The sequence below is a fragment of the Equus asinus genome, chromosome 26, assembly GCF_041296235.1.
Source record: "Equus asinus isolate D_3611 breed Donkey chromosome 26, EquAss-T2T_v2, whole genome shotgun sequence".
NCBI lineage: Eukaryota > Metazoa > Chordata > Mammalia > Perissodactyla > Equidae > Equus > Equus asinus.
In genome coordinates this window covers 28,741,042-28,755,285 of record NC_091815.1, presented here as the reverse complement: position 1 = coordinate 28,755,285, position 14,244 = coordinate 28,741,042, and positions in this window count along the sequence as shown.

The following is a 14,244-nucleotide window of genomic DNA, read 5'->3' as shown; positions in this document are numbered from 1 at the left end:
CCTTGGCTGGACTAATTCTGTGGAGTCTGCTTGCCCCACCAAGACTGCTGATGTCCCTGCTCAGTTGTTCTTTTATAAGTTCTTGTTTTCCTCTTTAAATCTGGCTTCTGAGGATACATCTCTGTTTCAGCGTAGCTTAGTGGTGAGCCAGTGATTGGTCAGAGGTAGTCTTGAAATATCTTGAGTCAGTTTGGCTTCCACCATGTGCTGGTGGATCTTTGTATGAACTGGGACACACATTTAAACTTTAGGCAGTGGACAATTACACACCAGGTTTTACTTTTGTGGACACAAGACTTACAATCATCCTGGAATAATTAGACAGCTAGGGCATTCTTTGCTCTCACCCAGCCCTGCACATTAGCACAGACCTCTAGATCCCCAGGATATGTGGCTGGTTATCAAGTCCTATTTGGGCCATCTTGTTCCCTAAATCTTTCTTTTAAAATGTTGCTAGTTTGCTGCTCTGTTTTTGGCCCAAACAGCCCCCCAACCTTGTGGGATATAGATGCCTCTTAGAGTTTGCCTGTGGAGGTTGCTGTTGTTTTGGCAAATGTCCATTGGTATGTGTTTATGTGATGGCTGAAGTAGCAAGGAAAATGAGTTGGTAACTGGAGTCATCTAGCAGAGGTACTGAAGGTTAGGCCTGGGCAGTTACCTTCAAAAAGGTGACACTTTTTAAGGTGAGAGTGGAGATGCTCTTCTCCTCACTACACAGTGTGTGGTTAAATTGGAAGGTTAGAAGGAGGCATGGAGGACAGACAGAAGGACCCATGGAGTCCTACCAATGATGAGCTGGTGTTGAAAGAGCACCTACTGTATACATAGTCCCTACCTCAGGTTAGAGTTCTCAGTATGCAAGACTCACGTTCCACTGTAAGGAAGGGATTGTTATGTGCATTTTGCAAGTGAGAAAATTGAGGCTCAGAGCAAAGGAAATATTTCATAATGGGTAGAGGAGAGTTCCAGGCCTTTCTGCTCTTGTCTGAAGATGGGTTGTGTTTCCAATTTGTCTTGAGTTGTGAACCAGGATGGGGAAGCTGTTTGAGGATGATCAATATGGTTGAGTTTGGTGTGTGGTAGGGAAACTTTCACTATGAAAATGCCCACTAGGCAAGGTGAGTCTAACAGCGGCTCTGCCCCAACTCACCCTGTGGCCTTGAGGAGTTCTATGAGCCTCAGTTTCCTTCTCCTTCAAATGGAAACTTGTGTGCCTGCCTCATCAGGTTGTTTTGAGTCTCCTACAGGAAGCTGGTTGAGCTTTGCACCTGATGCTGAGACTGTGGTCAGGAAATGAGATGGATGCTGTTGAACACCCATGAGAGAAAATGGTCTTCTTCATCACTCCCTCATAGCTTCACCTGGTCATGGAACACTAGAATTGAAAAGGATTTTACAAACAGTTTTGCTGAATTTTAAACTATTGAGCCTCAGAGACATTATATGGCTAGCCAATGTCCTGTGTATGCTACCTGAGAGATAAACTTGAACTTCATGCTCTCAGGCTTAGGAATGCACAAGCACTCTCCTGGTGAGTTTGATTTTTATCAGAAGGAGGGGGTGTGGGGTAAGGTGTAAGGGGGTAGATAAAAAGGCAGGGCCTATTGATGTTGTCAGTCCTAGCAAGGCAGGCTGCCATGGCACCGTGTTTGGGAATCTTTCTGATTTTGGTTGGCGCTTGTATCTTTCTCCAACTGGACCATGTGGATTGAGGTGAGGGAGGGAGCAAGGGCTGAAATTGGTGTGGAAGAACCTGCATCAGATGGGTTGATGTGCAATGGAATAATAATATAATGGTGGCATGAAATATATCTGCCAATTCTTGAGTATATCTCAAGGACAAGACACTATTATGGCCTTTACATTATATTTAAGTTTCAAACAAGTATTTGAAATGTAAACCTAGTCAACCTCACTCAAAAGCACACGATGTTATTGGTTATCAACCCTCATGACAGCTGCCTCATTCCTAAATATCCCATCCAATGTCCCAGCCATGGGCAACCTATACACAGGGTTGGCTAATTTGTTCAAAGGAAGAGTTTTTGATGTAAATAGAATTCAATGTTTGGAATAACAGGAAAAGTGTCATCTCAGGTAACATCTTATGGTTTATTTGGTGTAATTCGGATGTGGCAGTATAAGAACAGTGAGAAAGTGTAAGAATCTTACTCATCTGTCCTGTTTAGCCCTCTAGTACACACATCCAGAGTGTATCTATTTAGAACAAACTTGGATGTCAAAATGTGAAAAAAAATACAGTATTGTTCATTGCCATCACTACATTGTATAGTAGATTACTAGAACTTACACTTAAAATTGTGTTAAGTGGGAGATCAGTCCCATGGCCAAGTGGTTAAGTTCACATGCTCCACTTCAGTGGCCCAGGGTTTCGCCAGTTTGGATCCTGGGCACAGACATGACATGACTCATCAGGCCATGCTGAGGTGGCATCCCACAAAGCACAACCAGAAGAACCTACAGCTACAATATACATCTATGTATGGGGGGACTTTGAGGAAAAGAAGAGGAAGAAGGAAGAAGAAAATTGGCAACAGATGTTAGCTGAGGTGCCAATATTTTTTGAAAAATTTGTTAAGTGGGAAAATCTCATGTGTTCTCATCACAATAAAATAATTATATAATTTTAGTATGAAAACGAGAAAGTTCTATATGCAGAACAGGGCCTAGTATAGCATGTATTCAGAGTGCCTTAATTTTGTTCTCGTCTCATCTTCATCCGTCTCCTCTGTGAATTTTTTCCAGATCAGCAGCCAATTGCGACTGACCATTCATCTACAAGGAAACCAGGTAATCTATTTGAAAAATAATGAAACAAAATAACAATCAAATAAATCCAACTAACGTGTGGGGAGGGAACTGTGATTGAGATTCTTCTGACATATTTTACACTTAAGAGGTAACTTCACCTTCTCAATAATTGGAGACGCAAATGCACACACCTCCAGGGTGTCCTTGAGAAACAAGGGGCTCCCCATGGAGGTGTTTACTCATCCAGGCTAAGCAGCCTATAGAGAGCAGGATTGGAATCTGACCCCAGGTCAGGGCTTCAGGGCTAGTGCCATGCGCCAAGGTAAATAGGGTCTCATTCCAAGGGATGGCACTCAAATAAGGGAGCTTGTCCAAGAGGAATAAGGCAGGATTGGTTAGGGAGATAGTTTTCAACAGAAATATGCACGTGAGTTGTGGAGAGTTGACATTTGTGACCAGGAAATCCACTGATGAGGCTGACAGAATTCATCAAGTCTAAAGATGCCTTGGCCAGGTCCACATAACCACAAAGCCCTCTGTCTTTCTGGAATTTTCATCTTCGATCCATTAAAATGGCTAAGTCAGTGCACACGAAATGCAAAAGATGGAATGTTAGAAAAGGAAGGAGAAACTATCTTAGATATGCCATGATTGTGGCACAGACAAAAATCATGCTTCCATATGATGTGAGGCAGAATATTAATGACAAGAAGAAGAAATTGCCTGTGTTCACAGAGATAGAATCTCTTTAGACTTTTGGTATTGAATGTGGGAAAACAGAAACTACAGATCTCAACACAACAGTATAACAGGCGATAAAATTTATGATGCAAGATCAGGCTACTCTGTTGTCTGGCAAGCTCGTCCATTGCCTGGAGCTCCAATATCCATGGGAAATGACTCTGGGTAAATGTCACTGGAAGTTAAAGAGCCTTTCCTTGTCGCTGAGGGGAGAGATCACTTCACGTTGACCTTAACATCCATGATGCTTAGTAAAGGGCTTTCTACATGGCAGGCCCTTGGTGATGATGAACTAGCTGTTATAGAAACATTGCCAGAGTTACTGCAGAGCTAATGATGCCCTGAAGAGCTGATGGAGACAATGTCTTTGCTTTTTGCAGATAACAAATGTGTCTTCCCATTCATCTATCAAGGCAGACCGCATTACGACTGCACTAGGGCTGATTCCTTTTACCGTTGGTGTTCCTTAACTGAAAAATACTCTGGGAAATGGAAATATTGTGCTGCCGAGGGTGAGTATGCAGCTTTTTCTCATGTGATGAGCATGTCGCTTCTCAGCTGAAGAGGGTACTTCCATACTTGCTCACTAGATGGACGTCTCAGGCTTTAACTTGTCTTTCCCAACAGGTTGCATTCATGTCCCTGTCTCTTGATGACACAAAAACATTTTCCTATAAAGCACTTTCTCACCCATTCCTTGTACTTTCAGACTACGCCAAATGTTTCTTCCCCTTTGTCTACCGTGGCCGAACATACCACACTTGCACAACTGATGGGAGTGTTTTACTCATTCCTTGGTGCTCAGTCACTCCAGACTATGACCTTCATGGAGCTTGGAAATATTGCATGTGATAAAAAGGTAGGTGTCTTGGGGAGAATGAGAAAACATGGGAATCATCAGGGATGAGATAGAGCTGGATAAAGAGATGGAGCAAGGTGACACAGAGAGGAGTGAGAAGGAAAGAGGAGACAGGTAGAAGTATGGGAAGAGGTAGAAAGGATGCAGGAGGAAGTAGAAAGGAAGAGGAAGATTGAGGACCAGAAGTTAGGAGAGGAAAGAGAGAAGGAAGGGGAGAGTAGTTGCAACGAGAGTAACAGGCAAAAGATGGAATGTTAGAAAAGGAAGGAGAAAGAGAGGTTTCAGGGTTAAAAATGGAATGACGAGTATCTGGGGAAGACCACCAGCAAGAGCAGGTAGGGGGAGAGAAGATGAGAGAGAGGAAGAGACAGTACAATATAATCTTATGAGCAAGCATGTGAAAGCAGGAGTAGAGATGGGAAAGAGCAGATAGAAAGGAGAAAGAGGAAAAGAGAAACAGACCTTGGCACTCATATGACTGACTGGAAAAATAAATAGAACTCCTTAACATTGACAGAAACACCATGTTAAATTGCTCTCCAGTGTATCTAACCCATGGCCATGAATGTGATCAAGCCTTTGAAACCCAAGTGAAGAAAATCAAGAAATCTCAAGCATGAAGGTGATGTTCTGTGCAACACAGGTGCAATCCTTTCCCTGAAACTCCACTTTGTTCCCACTGTGCATGGATTGAATCAATAAATCACTTTCCCTGCAGCTGTTGTTTTGTTTTCCCTTCATGAAAGGAACCATCTTTCCAATGAGAGGGTCTCAGTGTGCCCAGCTTGATCACACAGGATCTTCATGTCCTGGCCCTCTCCTCCTCCAGACCCTATGTGGTGATGGAACATCAACACACATCAGAGTTGTCTTTTCTGTGGGCTTGATTGAATATTGATGGTGTAGCGTGGAGGCCACTGGGGTGAGGGTGGGAGGAGGGTCCCCGAGGGTATGGAGAGCTGGTCCCTGTCTTAAATAATTTTTCTTTCCTGAGTTAAGTGAAATGTTATTTCTTCTTGGAGATAGTCTCTGACTCCCAATATAAGGAGTGCTGATCGTGTCTGTCCAGTTCGTCCACTCTCTACTTGCAATTACACTTTCCATTTTCCTCAGGGTCTGGAATCTTTTGGAGGACCAGATGGGCTGCCTTGTTTCCCCTGGTATCAAGTGTTATGTGAAGAATCTGGCACCTCCTTGGCCTTCAGACATTTTTCAAAAGACCTACTACATTAAAAAAAAAAAGATATTCTAGAAAAATAACATTTCAGTAAATAACTGGCATTGAATGAGACAAAATGAAATTCACACGTGCCCAAAATAAAGAAGGGCCTTGAAGGTAGAACCTAAGCTTTCTTCTGGTGCATGAACATCCCAGAGAGATATAGAATAGTGGGTATTGGATTGGGGATGATCTTTTGTCACCATTCAGGGAGGTCAGCATTCTTGGCCTCTATGATGTTCAACTTGGTAATTTGCTGGAACTTAAAACCAGGTTAGTTTAAGGACTATCTAGGAAAGAAGCCTAGAAATGCTTCTTATGTCGTCCCAGGAAACCAGATACAAATTTCCTTTCTTGTCTCTCAGAATGGATTATAGACACACATTTATTCAAGAAAATACACTAAATATCAGTTACAACAAGAGTCTGTGTGATCTGAACTACTTTATGATCCCCACCCAGCTCACCACCAACTCAAACCAATCATGAAGTCACAAAAATTTACATTCTAATTGAGACAGAAGTTAAAATAGTTGTCATAAAGAAACTCAACAGGTTACAAGAAAATTCAGACAGACAATTCAATGAGCTCAGAAATAAAATTAATGAGCTGAAGGAATACTTCTCCAAAGAGACTGAAACACTTAAAAAAACTATACAGAAATTCTGGATATGAGGAACACAATTGATGAGATAAAAAATAATCTAGAAACCATACATAATAGAGCTGACTGCATAGAGGAGAGAATAAGTGACCTAAAAGATAGAAATCTAGAAATCTTCAGGTGGAGGAGGAGAGAGAACTAAAATTTTTTTACACATGAAGAAATTCTTAGAGAAATATCCAACTCAACTAGGAAAAGCAACCTAAGGATTTTAGGTATTCCAGAGGGAGAAGGGAGGTAAAAATGGAGCAGAGAGTTTGTTCAAAGAAATATCTGAGAATTTCCAAATTTGGGTAAGGAAGTGGACTTACAAGTACATGAATTCAATAGAGCTCCTAATTAAATCAATTCAAAAGATCTTCTCCAAGGCATATACTATTAAAACTGGCAAAAGTCAATGATAAAGAAAAGATATTAAGAGCAGCAAAGCAGAAGAAATTAGCCTACAAAGGAACCCCTATCAGGCTTTCAGTAGATTTCTCAACAGAAACCTTACAACCAGGAGAGAATGGAATGATATATTCAAAATACTAAAAGACAGAAACGTTCAGCCAAGGATACACTAGTCAGTGAAAATATGTTTCTGATATGATGGAGAAATAAAAACTTTCCCAGATCAATAAAAGCTGAGGGAGTTCATGCCAGTAGACTTCCCTTACAAGAAACAATCAAGGAAGTCTTCATACCTGAAACAAAAAGGCAAAGTTTTACAAATCTTTGAGCAAGGAGATGTACAGACAGACAAAATCAGAACATTGCAGTTCTTTATCTGAACAGGTTAGCAAACACTTGATTATAAAATAAAAGATAAAGGGAAGGAACGCACCAAAATAACTATAAACACTTCAATTTAGTCACAAACTCACAACACAAAAAAGAATAATTTGTAACAACAATAACTCAGAAGGGGAAGAGGGGAGGGTGGAACCTGTTTATGCTAATAGAGATAAGAGGCTATCAGAAAATGGACTATCTCCTCTATGAGATATTTTTTCTTTTTTTTTTAAGTTTGGTACCTGAGCCAACATCCGTTGCCAATCTTTTTTTTTGCTTCTTCTCCCCAAAGCCCCCAGGACATAGTTGTATATTCTAGTTGTAGGACTTTCTGGTTGTGCTATGTGGGCTGCTGCTTCAGCGTGGCGTTGATGAGTGGTGCCATGTCTATGCCCAAGATCTGAACTGGTCAAACCCTGGGCTGTTGAAGCAGAGGCGGTGAACTTAAACACTTGCCCCTGGGGCCAGCCTCTCTAGGAGATATTTTATAGAAACCTCATGGTAACCACTAGACAAAAAATCAGAGCAGAGCCACAAATCATGAATAAACAGAAAACCACCAAAGTGAAATCACAGTCAGAAATACATGGGAAAAGGAAATAATGGGTAAATAGAACACCATAAAACAAGAGACAAAATGGCAGTATTAAGCTTTTGTATGTTAATAATCACTCTAAATGTAAATGGATTGAATTCTCTAATCAAAAGACACAGAGTGGCTGGATGGATTAAACTACAAGACACAGGGAGTGACGTCAGCATCTTGATGGAGTGAGTTTTCCCAGTAATCTCTCTCTTCCACCATACAACAAAAAAGACTGTCATCCTCCAACAGAAGACATCCGCACAACACAAAAGACGTCTGAGTCACACACACACAGCCATATGTTGCAGGGTGGAGAGGCTGATGCCTCCCTTGGAGGAGGTGGAGTGGGGTAGGAAAAACCTTTCTCTCTCCCCAAAACTGCGATCTGGTACAGCACTTGGCCATTGAGAGGGAAAGAACGGGGGAGAGGATGCTCATTCATGGGAACATCAAAGATCCCAAGGGCCCCTGCAGCCTTGGGAAATGTCCCCTACTGGGATGAAAGCTATCACGGATTTGACCTCATCAAGCCAACACCACAGTAGAGCAGATAGCAAGAGAGGAACAAATAAGCCTGCGAGACCATGAGGAGAAAGGACCCCTCACTCCCAACCACCCAGTGCTGGCTCCAGCACCTGGGATCCCAGTGGAAGGCAGAGGGCTCAGAATACACAGCTCTTGATCCCCATTCAGTGGTGATAGGTGGTAACTACGGCCAAATAATGCCAGGATCCTAAAGAACAAAGCCACGCCCTATAGCACTATCAGAAATTATATTAAATCTCCAAACCAGAGAGAAAATGACAAGTACCTAGAAGTCAGTCCTGAGGACACAGAAGTATGTAATCTAAATGATAGAGAACTCAAAATAGTTATAAAAAACCTCAAAGAGTTAAAAGAGAGTGTAGAGAAACAACTCGATGAGTTCAGGAGCTACTTCACAAAAGAGATTGACAGTATAAAAAAGAATCAATGAGAAATATTGGAGATGAAAGACACAATTAACGAGATAAAACAAAATATGGATTCTCTGAATGCTCTAGCAGACATCATACAGGAGCCGATCGGCATAATTGAGGATAGACATATTGAAATGCTCCAGATAGAGGAGGAGAGAGAATTAAGACAAAAAGAAATGAAGAAAGTCTCTGAGAAATATCCGACTCAATTAGGAAATGCAACATAAGAATTATAGGTATTCAACAGGGAGAAGAGAAGGAGAATGGAGCAGAAAGCTCTTTCAAATAAACAATAGCAGAGAACTACCCAAACCTAGGGAAGGAAATGGGAATCCATGTGGAAGAGGCTATAAGATCTCTTAAATATGTTAATGTAAAAAGACCTACTGCAAGGCATCTAGTAGTGAAACTGGCAAAAGTGAATGACAAAAAAAAAAAAAAATAGTAAGGGCAGCAGGGCAGAAGAAAATAACGTACAAAGGAACCCCTATCAGGCTTTCAGAGGATTTCTCTGAAGAAAGCTTACAGACTAGGAGAAACTGGAATGACATGTTCATGTCTTCAACGGACAAAAGCTTTCAGCCAAGAATACTCTATCCAGCAAAAATACCCTTCAGAAATAATGGAGAAATAAAAACATACCAAATAAACAAAAGTTAAGGCAGTTTGTAGCCACAAGACCCTCCCTACAAGAAATCCTCAAGAAGGCCCACATTCTTGAAAAAAGGAGAGAGGGTTTACAAAGCATGGAGTAGGGAGATAGGTAGACAAAAGAAGAAAACCGTAGCTATAGATCAGAACAGGTTAGCAAATACTAAAGTATAGCATTAAAGTTAAAGTGAAGGAAAACACCCAAAGCAAAGATAACCCTGTCATTTCAACCCCAAACTCACAACGTAAGATGGCATAAAATGTGAGAAAAACAACTTAGGAGGGGAAGAGGGATGGGACTGAATCAATTTAGTCTAAGGAAACAAGGGGCCATCAAAAAATGAACTATCTTATCTATGAGATTTTGAATCTGATCCTCATGGTAACCAGTAAACAAAAAAGCAGAACAGAGACACAAAAAATAGATAAGGAGAAAACAAAGAAACACAACATAAAAAACTACCTAACTCAATTGGTAGACTGGAACACACAGGATAAGAAACAAAGGAAATTCAGGAGTAAGAGAAAATGAGTGATAAAATGGAAGAATTAAGCCCTCATGTCTCAATAATCACCCTAAACGTAAATGGATTGAATTCTCCAATAAAAAGACACAGAGTGGCGATACGGATTAAAGAACAAGACCCAACAATATTCTGCCTCCAGAAAACACATCTCAGTTCCAAAAACAAACACAGGCTCTGAGCAAAGGGGTGGAAGATGATACTCCCCAAACTAATGATGAACAGCAGAAAGCAAGTCTCACCATAGTCATATCAGACAGAGTGGATTTCAGGATAAGGCAGGTAAAGAAAGACAAAGAGGGGCAGTATATAATGATCAAAGGGACACTCACCAAGAAGACATAACACACATAAATACCTATGCACCCAACACAGGAGCACTAAAGTATGTAAAGCAACTATTAAGAAACCTAAATGGAGATGGTAATAATAACACAATAATAGTTGGGGACCTCAACAACCCACTCACATCAATGGATAGATCATCCAGACAGAAAACCAACAAGGAGACAGTGCAATTAAATGAAAAGCTGGACCAGTTGGACTTAGTAGACATATATAGAACACTCCATTGAAAAACACCTGAACACACATTCTTCTCAAGTGTGCAGGGAACATACTCAAGGATAGACTCTATGTTGGGAAACAAGGGAAGCCTCAATAAAGTTTAGAAGATTTAAATAATAACAAGCATTTTTTCCAATCACAGTGCTATTAAGCCAGAAATTAATTACAACAAAAAAGCTGAGAAAAGGACAAAGATGTGGAGACTAAACAACATGCTATTGAATAACCAATGGCTGATTGAAGAAATTAGAGGAGAAATAAAAAGAATGTCTGGAGACAATTGAAAGTGAAAATGAAAACATTCCGTACCAACTCATATGGGATGCAGCAAAAGCCGTATTAAGAGGGAAGTTCATCACAATACAAGCACAGCTTAACAACAAGAAAAATCCCAAATAAGCAATCTCAAACTATACCTAATTGAATTAGGAAAAGGAAAACAAAGCCCAAAGTCAGAAGAAGGAGAGAAATAATAAAAATCAGAGTCGAAATAAATGCTATCGAAACAAAAAAGGCAGTAGAAAGGATCAACAAAACAAACAGCTGGTTCTTTGAGAAGATAAACAAAACTGACAATCCTCTAGCCAGACTTAGAAGGAAAAAAAGAGAAAAAGCTCAGGGAAATAAAATTAGAAATGAAAGAGGATAAATAACAATGGATACTACAGAAATACAATGGATTACAAGAGAATACTATGAAAAGCTATATGCCAACAAAATGGACAATTTTGAGGAAATGGATAAATTCTTAGACTCTTACAACCTCCCAAAGCTGAATCAAGAAGAAATAGAGAATCTGAATAGAACAATCACAAGGAAAGGGATTGAAACAGTAATCAAAAGCATCCCCCAAAATAAAGCCCAGGACCTGATGGCTTCCCTGGAGAATTCTACCAAACTCTCAGAGAGGATTTAATACCTAAGCTTCTCAAGCTATTCCAAAAAATCAGGGAAGAGGGAACACTTCCTAATACATTCTACAAGGCCACCATTACTCTGATCCCAAAGCCTGACAAGGACAACACAAAAAAAGAAAACTACAGGCCAATAACGGTGATGAACATAGATGTAAAAATCCTCAACAAAATATCGGCCATCTGAATACAGTGATACATCAAAAGGATCATACACCATGATCAAGCTGGATTTGTGCCAAGGACACAGGGATGGCTCAACATCCGTGAATCAATCAATGTGATACACAACATTAACAAAATGAGGAATAAAAACCACATGATCATCTCAATAGATGCAGAGAAAGCATTTGAGAAGATCCAACAGCGATTTATGATAAAAACTCTTAACAAAATGGGGATAGAAGGAAATTACCTCAACATAATAAAGGCCACATATGACAAACCCACAGCCAACATCATACTCAATGGGGAAAAACTGAACGCCATTCCTGTGAGAACTGGAACAAGACAAGGGTGTCCAATCTCACCAGTCTTATTCAACATAGTACTTGAGGTTTTGTTCAGAGCAATTAGGCATGAGAAAGGAATAAAAGGAATACTAACAGGGGGTAGAGAAGTGAAACTCTTGCTGTTTGCAGACAACATGATCATATATATAGAGAACCCTAAAGAATCCATTGGAAAACTGTTAGAAATAATTAACAACTACAGTAAAGTTGCAGGGTACAAAATCAACTTAAAAAAGTCAGTTGCATTTCTGTACTCTAATAACGAACTTACAGAAAGAGAACTCAAGAATACAATTCCATTTACGATTGCAATGAAAAGCATAAAATATCTAGGAATAAAGTTAATCAAGGAGGTGAAGGATTTATACAGTGAAAAGTATATGACATTGTTGAAAGGAATAGATGATGACATAAAGAGATGGAAAGAGATTCCATGCACATGGGTTGAAAGAACAAAATAAGTTAAAGTGTCCACACTACCCAAAGCAATCTACAGATTCACTGCAATCTCAATCAGAATCCCAATGACATTCTTCACAGAAATAGATCAAAGAATCCTCAAATTCATGTGGGGCAACAAAAGATCCAGAATTGCTAAAGCAATAATGAGAAAAAAGAACAAAGCTGGTGGCATCACAACCTCTGACTTCAAAATGTACTACAAAGCTGTAGTAATCAAAACAGCATGGTACTAGTACTAAAACAGGCACACAGATCAATAGAGTAGCACTGAAAGCCCAGAAATAAAACCGCATAGCTACGGACAGCTAATTTTCAACAAAGGTGTCAGGAACATACAATGGAGAAATGAAAGTCTCTTCAACAAATGGTGTTGGGAAATCTGGACAACAACTTGCAAAAGAATGAAAGTAGACCATTATCTCACGCCATACACAAAATACATAATTAAAAATACACAAATTCAAAATGGATCAAAGACTTGAAGGCACGTCCTGAAACCATTAATTTCCTGGGAGATAATATAGGTAGTTCACTCTTTGACACTGAACTTAAAAGGATCTTTTTGAATACCATGTCTTCTCTGAAAAGGGAAAGAAAAGAAAAAATAAACAAGTGGGACTTCATCGGACCAAAGAACCTCTGCATGGCAAAAGAAACTAGGATTAAAACAAAAAGACAACACCCTAAATGGGAGAAAATATTTGTAAATCATATATCTGACAAGGGGCTAATCCCCTTTACATATAAGGAACTCACACAACTGCAGAAGAAAGAAACAAACAGCCCGATCAAAAAATGGGCAGAGGATATGAACCGACATTTTTCCAGAGAAGATATACAGATGGACAATAAACATATGAAAAGATGTTCAACAGAACTAATCATCAGGGCAATGCAAATCAAAAGTACCCTAAGATATCACCTAACAGCCATTAAAGTGGTTATAATCACTAAGACTGAAAATAACAAATGTTGGAGAGGGTGTGGAGAAAAAGGAACCCTCATACACTGCTGGTGGGAATGCCAACTGGTGCAGCCACTATGCAAAACAGTATAGAGATTCCTCAAAAAACTAAAAACAGAAATATTGTATGACCCAGCTATCCCACTACTGGGTATCTACCCAAAGAACTTGAAATCAACAATCCAAAGGAACACATGTACCCCTATGTTCATTGAAGCACTTTTCTATAGCTAAGACATGGAAACAACCCAAGTGCCCATCAACCCATGATTGGATAAAGAAGATGTGGTATATATTTAAAATGCAATATTACTCAGCCATAAAAAAAGACAAAGTCATCTCATTTGCAACAACATGGATGGACCTTCAGGGTATTATGTTTATGTCAATGGGGAAATTTATAGCTATAACTGCTTACTTTAAAGAGGAGAAAGATCTCCAATCAACGATCTAACTTTGAAACAGAAGGAACTGGAGAATGAATAACAGAGTAAATCCAAAGGTAGCAGAAGGAAAGAAAGAATAAAGATTAGAGCAGAGACAAATTAAATAGAGAATAGAAAACAACAGAGATAAATCAATGAAACCAAAAAGTGGTTCTTAGAAAGATCAACAAAATGGAGAAATCTTTAACTAGATGGACTAAGAAAAAGGAGAGAACATTCAAATCACTAAAATCAGAAATAAAAATCGGGACATTGTTATGACTCTAAGAAATAAGAAGGATTATAAGAGAGTACTGTGAATAACAGGACGCCAATAAATTGGATAAGCTAGGTGAGGTGGATAAGTTCCTAGAAACAGAAAATCTGCTAAGACTAAATCATGAAGAAATAGAAAATCTGAATAGACCTATAGCTAGTAAGGAGATTGAATCAATAATCAAAAACCTTCCAATAAGGAAAAGCCTGGACCTGATGCCTTCACTGGTGAGTTGTAGAACACATTTAAAGAAGAACTGATGTCTATCCTTGTCAAACTTTTCCAAAATCTGAAGAGGTGGAACCTCTAATGTAAACGATGGACTCTGGGTGATAATGATGTGTGAATGTAGGTTCATCAGTGGTAACAAGTG